This window comes from Trachurus japonicus, chromosome 13 (assembly GCF_045865225.1).
Source record: "Trachurus japonicus isolate A0001 chromosome 13, Traja_1.0".
NCBI lineage: Eukaryota > Metazoa > Chordata > Actinopteri > Carangiformes > Carangidae > Trachurus > Trachurus japonicus.
The window spans coordinates 20,541,074-20,548,187 of record NC_140919.1 but is presented as its reverse complement, the minus strand read 5'-3'; positions in this window follow the sequence as shown (position 1 = coordinate 20,548,187).

Below are 7,114 nucleotides of genomic sequence, written 5' to 3'. Positions count from 1 at the left end.
GGCCCTAGTTTGCTGGCGCAGCGCAGGTGGCGCAAGGTAGCGCAGCCGGTCTAATGCAAGTTTCGACCAGCGCAGCCTAGTGCAAAGTCAGATTGGAAGATTGGTAGATCGCGCTGCGCTGAGATAGGCGTGGCCGCGCAGCAGGGGGAGGCGTCACAGATTCAGCTTGGTGCAGTGGAAGTTTTGTGCGAAAATGTCCCGCCGAGGTTGCGCTGAAAGCTCGCCACCTCCAACCAGGTCTAGTCTCAGCGCAGCGCGAAGCGCAGCAGGTGCAGTGGAAGTTTGGCTGACTGACCTGCAGTGCACACACGTCACCAAGACCTCACAGGCAGATCTCCACAGTTCCAGACACATTTCAATGCAATAAATATCCACAATAACCACTATTTAATGCAACTAACGGAATCAACACGTGAATTTATATCTATATAGATTGTCCCGTCACATCTGACGTCAGATCAAAGCAGAGATCAAAGGCTGTCGGTGCGTAAAGGAAACTCCACCTGAATTAACACAGCAGGGACGAACTGGCACTGAAAAGCAGCTGTGGATGTCCCAAAAGCAGGACTGAGGGTGGATGACTGCATGTCGCTGCCGTGTTGAGATACCACTCTGCCCTTGTGATGATCGCTGTATTTATTTATTTACTTATTAGTTCAGTAGCGCGCGACCGCATCACGCAGCCGTAATGAAAAACAAAACACAAATCATTATCTCTCTTAGCCCACCACAACAGCCTCGGTATCAGATAGTCAGTATATAGCCTACTACAGTATACTCAGCATCTCTATCACAGAAAAAAAAAGAGACGGACAGAGAGAGAGAGAGAGAGGAGGACAGAGAGAGAGAGGGAGAGAGAGAGCGCTCGTGCTTTACGCTGATTTAATCTCATCCACATGGCGTTTGTTTATGTTGTGATTAGTGTAGGCTACACCTCTCATCTTATACACAGAGTTTGAATAAATGTGAGTTTCTTTATTAGTTTATTAGTTGTTGTTTCTTAGATTGGGCAGGGGTTCTCAGTATATCAGATCAATCCTGGTTAAGTGTATTAGTAAACTCATTATTGGTCACTCTGAGCTCGGACCTCCGGACCAAAACAGCTGTTTCCTCCTGGGAGAGGTTCGGCCTCTGGCGTCGCTGTCTCCTCCGTCCATGTCCAAGTATAAAATGACCAACTTGCAGCGCGCATCACCCGCCGCGCAGTTAAAGGTGAGGAGAGGAGCTCCTTTGATTGGTGAAGATCTGACTCGGCTGTGTCAAACCCACTCCACGCCTTTCTCTCCTCCTCCTGTCTCCCTCCCGCCCTCTCTCCTCCCTCTTTGCCGTTTGCGCCGGTGGGAGGGACGAGGGGAGGGGTTGCGCTGGTCTAAGTCTGACTGCGCTGTCCAGCAAACTTGCGAAATGGACCTGGGCCACACCCCGTTGGCGTGGCGAAGCTGCGCTGATGATAGACTTCACCTGGTCGACGAAACTAGGGCCCAATGTGTTTGTGTTTGAGGGATCACACCATACATGCAGTGCATGTAAGATGGTTTCAGGCTATTTTCTAACCAGGCAATCACAGGTTCTTCTTGACACCTGTCTCATAGCACAGCATTTCTTCTAATCTATCTCCGACTTTGACTGTGCTCAAAGGCATTCCCTCACTGACGCATATTACCACCTCGAAGGGGGGGAAGAAGGCCTGAATGGTCAGAAAATAGGATAGGAAGAAGACCTTTTCTGGAATTGTAGAAAATATGGAGCACTGGCAGTAGGAAGAACAGCTGTTTTCAAGAGTTGAGAGGCATTTCAGGGATGTCTTTATGCTGTGTTTCATGTAATTTCTTGCTTTTTCAGTCAGGATACTATAAACAAGCTTCTTGGTGGAAAATTTCAGATTTTCCTGACTTTCACTCTTCATACACCCACACTATTTAGGAGCCAAATGCCATATATTCCACAGGTTTTTAGCTATTCAACTGCATCAGTATTATTGTTGTGCACTCACACTCCCATTACACCACCTGCTTGCATTTGAATGCCTGAATCCAAACTGCTGCTCCTTTGTTGCCGAACTGCTCCACATATTGTACATCACTCTGGATATAAGCACCTGCTAAATTTCCCCTGTGTTATCGTTAAAAAGGTTGTGAAAGACAGAGCCAAGTCGGATATTTGAGCAGCGCAGACAGATTGGGTTGTCATATCAAAACTTTTTCATTCTCATACAAATATGAACTTTTACAGTTGGTATTTTAAGCACAGCATCTGAAACTGTTAAACATTACTCTGTGTTCCTCATTTTACATTGTACAAGAGAGAGGAATTTCAATACCTACTCTACACAAGCTTTAATGTTGTAATCCTTTGTGCAATCAGCCAGGAACAGCATCCGCATACAGAATCCTAATTCAGATGTCCAAGGAGTGATGCACTGACTCTCAAATGGTAACTCCAGAGGACATCACGTACAGCAACAATTAATCCACAGCGCCATCAGAAACGCAGCACCATTCACCAGACACCTTATCTGAATGTTACAGTGTTGAGTGTGCAAGTCACACGGTTGAGCTCTTGCGTTCCCGGGTTATCAAGCTGGCACCCCCCTCCACAGATGTTTCGTTGAATTAAACCCATGACACCTTCAGAGTGCTCAGCAGTGATTTCTAAAAATCCCAGACCGACACTTAAAGGACAAAAGCTGGTCTGGGTATTTCAGGAAGATAAAATATTATTTAACTTAATTTTTATTCAGAGCCTTTGTCAGACTTCAATTTCAGTGCGTATAAATTCAGGTCCACAGTTGCTAATCATGACAATACTGTGGACTAATTTCATGTGATTGCTTAAACAGTGAAGCTAAGGATATGACCTGTATGATTGTCTTCATGATGAGGGTCAGAAAAAGAGTTTAAAGCAAGCTAGAATAAAAGATCTGAAGAGAATGATGGCAGAGGTAGAATAAATGCCCGTGGGAAGGAGAAGAGGTTTCCTGTGTTGCTCTGCCTCACTGTTAACACTGTCACTGTTATTTCTGACTTTGCAGGTATGCCATAGTAATGAAGGAAAGGTGAGAGATATAGAAGATGAGAAGAAGGAGGAAGCTTGTCAGTAAAGTAGAGTGGAAGACAATAAGCCTGGAGCGAGGGCTAAAGTCATGTTTATGGGTGTTTTTATTGTGCATTTTGTATTCAGAATGAAAGGGGAATAAAAGTATGAACAACAGTGATGTGACAATGTTTAACATTGTGCAATGATCAACCATCATACCTAAAAAATAAAAACGGGCCTTTGTCATTTGCCTTTCAAATTTACATTTAGAGTGGGGTCCAAAAGTGTGAGACCGCTTTCCCGTCCAAAAGAATGGGGAAGTGGTCTCAGAAGATACATTGCAAACACATATGAATATGGATGAGCCAAGGGCCAAACAAACCCCTCGCTACAATGAAGACTGGGAAGGACGAACAACCACACATGCACACAGAGGGCAAAATCCAAGGACGTTTCCCAGAGTAAGATTGGAGAAGTCAGGAATGGCGCCAAGAACCAGAGAGAGGGAGAGTATTCTTGAAAGAAGAGTGTGCATCTTGCAACAATTGAAGCAGGAACGTCTGGATTAAAATGAGTGAGCGGTGTGGCTTTGCTGATGAAACAATCAGTTTGTGACCTAATAGGGATCTGTCCAGACAAGACAGATATGATCACAGAGCCAGAGATGGCAGTTAAAGTGGCATTAGACTCATATTTTTTTTCTTTTTTGCTTTAACATAAATTTGAAGGGCACTCTGGTGGCTCACCTGGTACAGAGCCGTTACCATAGGCTTCGTCCTACTGTAAATGTGGTAGCCATGGGCTCAAATCCAACCTGTGGCTCTTTGTTGCACATCATCCTCAACCCAATGTACTGGACAACCCAATGTACTGGACATAGAAAACGATATAGATCCAGATAATAATTTATTTTCCAATGTTACTGATAATTGCTGTTACTATACCAACGAACAGTATAATCAGACCATTAAAACGGATAACAAACTTTCTATAATCCATTTCAACAGCAGAAGTATACGCAAATTTTAGTAACATTAAGGATTACTTGAGTAAATTTACAAAACCATTCAAGATTATTGCCATATCAGAAACATGGATTAACGCTGATAGAGGAATGGATTTCGAGCTGGATGGATATGAACTCAACCACATCAACAGAAAGAATAAAAGCGGAGGAGGTGTGGCTATATATGTGGACAAAGACTTGAATTATAGAATAGTGGGAAATATGTCAACTGCTGTTGATAATCTGTTTGAATGTATAACAATTGAAATCTGTAGAGAAAAAAACAAAAACTGTATTAATCAGCTGTATATATAGGGGCACCAGGTTCTAGCATAGAATCATTTAATAACTGGATTGAGGCATCTTTTTCAAAAGTTAATCAAAAAGTCATTTTCATCTGTGGTGACTTCAATATTGATCTGTTGAATCCAAACCAGCACAAAGTAACAGATGAATTCATTAATACAATGTACAGCATGAGTCTTTATCCAAAGATCACCAGACCTAGCAGAATCACACCTCACTGTTCCACATTAATTGACAACATCTTCACCAATGATATTGAAGACAACACTGTCAGCGGATTACTGATCATTGACATCAGTGACCACTTGCCAGTCTTCACAGTTTACAATGGTGAATTTAAAGGAAATCAGACAGATGAAAAGACAGTATATAGACGGCTGAGGACAGATGAAACTATGGAGGCACTGAGAAATGATCTATGTGCACAAAGGTGGGATGCTGTGTATAAGGAAAGTGATATTGATAATGCATACAACTCATTTTTAAGTATATTTACAGCATTATATAATAAAAACTGTCCCATTAAACAATATAGCAGGAAACATAAATACTCAGATCGACCATGGATCACTAAGGGGTTACAGAATGCCTGTAAAAAGAAAAATACACTCTACAGAGAATTTATAAAAGAAAGAACTAAAGAGGCTGAAAATAAATACAAAAAATATAAAAATAAATTAATCAGTATTATAAGGAAAAGTAAAAAGGAATACTATCATGAGATACTAAATAAAAATAAAATAAATATTAAAGGAATATGGGATATATTAAATAGCATTATCAAAAATGGCTCTAGACAATGCTACCCTCAGTATTTCATAGATAATGATATCAGAAAGGAAAACATGGATGATATAGTAAATAGCTTTAACCAGTTCTTTGTGAGTGTTGGACCAAACCTGGCTGAAAAAATTCCTGATCCCCTGTCATCACAGGATTGGAATGATAATCTTATAGATAGAAACACTAACTCAATGTTCCTCACAGCAGTGGAAGAGAAATAAATAATTGATATTGTACATAAATGTAAAGACAAAACATCTACTGATGGCAACAACATTGATATGAGAATTGTGAAAAACGTCATTGAGGGGATTTCAGAACCGCTAACTTTCATCTGTAATTTATCATTCCAAACTGGCAAATTTCCAAGCAAAATGAAAATAGCTAAAGTTGTACCGCTGTATAAATCTGGAGACAGACACCAATTCACAAATTACAGACCCGTTTCATTACTACCACAATTCTCAAAAATTCTAGAAAAAGCATTCAATAATCGATTAGATAAATTCATAGTCAAACATAAATTACTCACTGATAATCAGTACGGATTCAGACCAAACTGCTCAACATCACTGGCATTAATGGAATCAATAGAAGTAATCACGAACGCTATAGAAAATAAACAATATGCAATTGGAATATTCATTGATCTCAAGAAAGCCTTTGATACAATTAGTCATGACATATTAATCAATAAACTGGAACGGTACGGGATCAGGGGGATAGTTTTGCACTGGGTTGAGAGTTATTTAAAGGGACGGAGTCAATTTGTGAAGTTGGGAGATTATAGCTCATCGTGCTTGGACATTGCCTGCGGCGTCCCCCAGGGGTCAGTGCTGGGTCCCAAACTGTTTATTCTATATATAAATGATATTTGTAATGTATCTAATATATTGAAATTGGTGCTATTTGCGGATGACACAAACATGTTTTGCTCAGGGAAGAATTTACAGGAGCTTCTGGGGTGTATCACTGAAGAAATGTGTAAATTAAAGAGGTGGTTTGACAGAAACAAATTATCTTTAAATTTAAACAAAACTAAATTCATGTTATTTGGGAACTGTAAAATGAACACTCAAGCAGCAATACAGATAGATGGTGTTGACATTGCAAGGGTATATGAAAATAAATTTCTGGGTGTAATTATGGATGAAAAAATAACATGGAAACCTCACATAAAGCATGTTCGAAGCAAATTGTCATGGAGCATCTCAGTACTAAGTAAGGCAAAACACTATCTGGACCACAAATCACTCCACATTCTTAACAATTCACTGATATTACCATATTTGAGTTACTGTGCAGGGATTTGGGGCAATACTTATAAATCTACACTTGTTGATTCTGCAAAAAAGAGCAATCAGGATAATTCATAACAGTGGTTACAGAGAACACACAAACCCCTTATTCTCAAAATCAAAAATACTGAAACTCATTGATCTGGTACACTTCCAAACAGCACAAATCATGTACAGGGCAACAAATAACACACTACCAGTAAATATCCAAGCATGTTTTTTTCTGAGAGAAGGGGGATATAATCTGAGGGGGGTACTGAACCTAAAACATCTGTATGCACGCACAACGTTAAAAACCTTTTGCATTTCAATATGTGGAGTGAAACTGTGGAACAGACTAGCGGAGGAGCTCAGACAATGTCCAACCATGAGCAAATTCAAACAGCGGTACAAACAGATGGTATTTACAAGGTACAGGGAAGAAGAGGGGTATGACAAACATTAAGGTTTTCACACTTTTGCCATACTTGTCACTTATTGTATTTATTTTGACACAAGCAGTCATGGTGTTGTTGTTTGTTGGTGATTGTTTGTTTTGTGAGAGTATTAAAAACAAAAAAAAACAAAAAAACAGGATATACAGGAAGTAAGATAACCTAGGATTCTAGGTGGAGAAGGGATAGGAATTAATAAGCTAATGCTTCTTCCTATTCCTTTTCAAACATACAAGGTTTTTTATTGACCA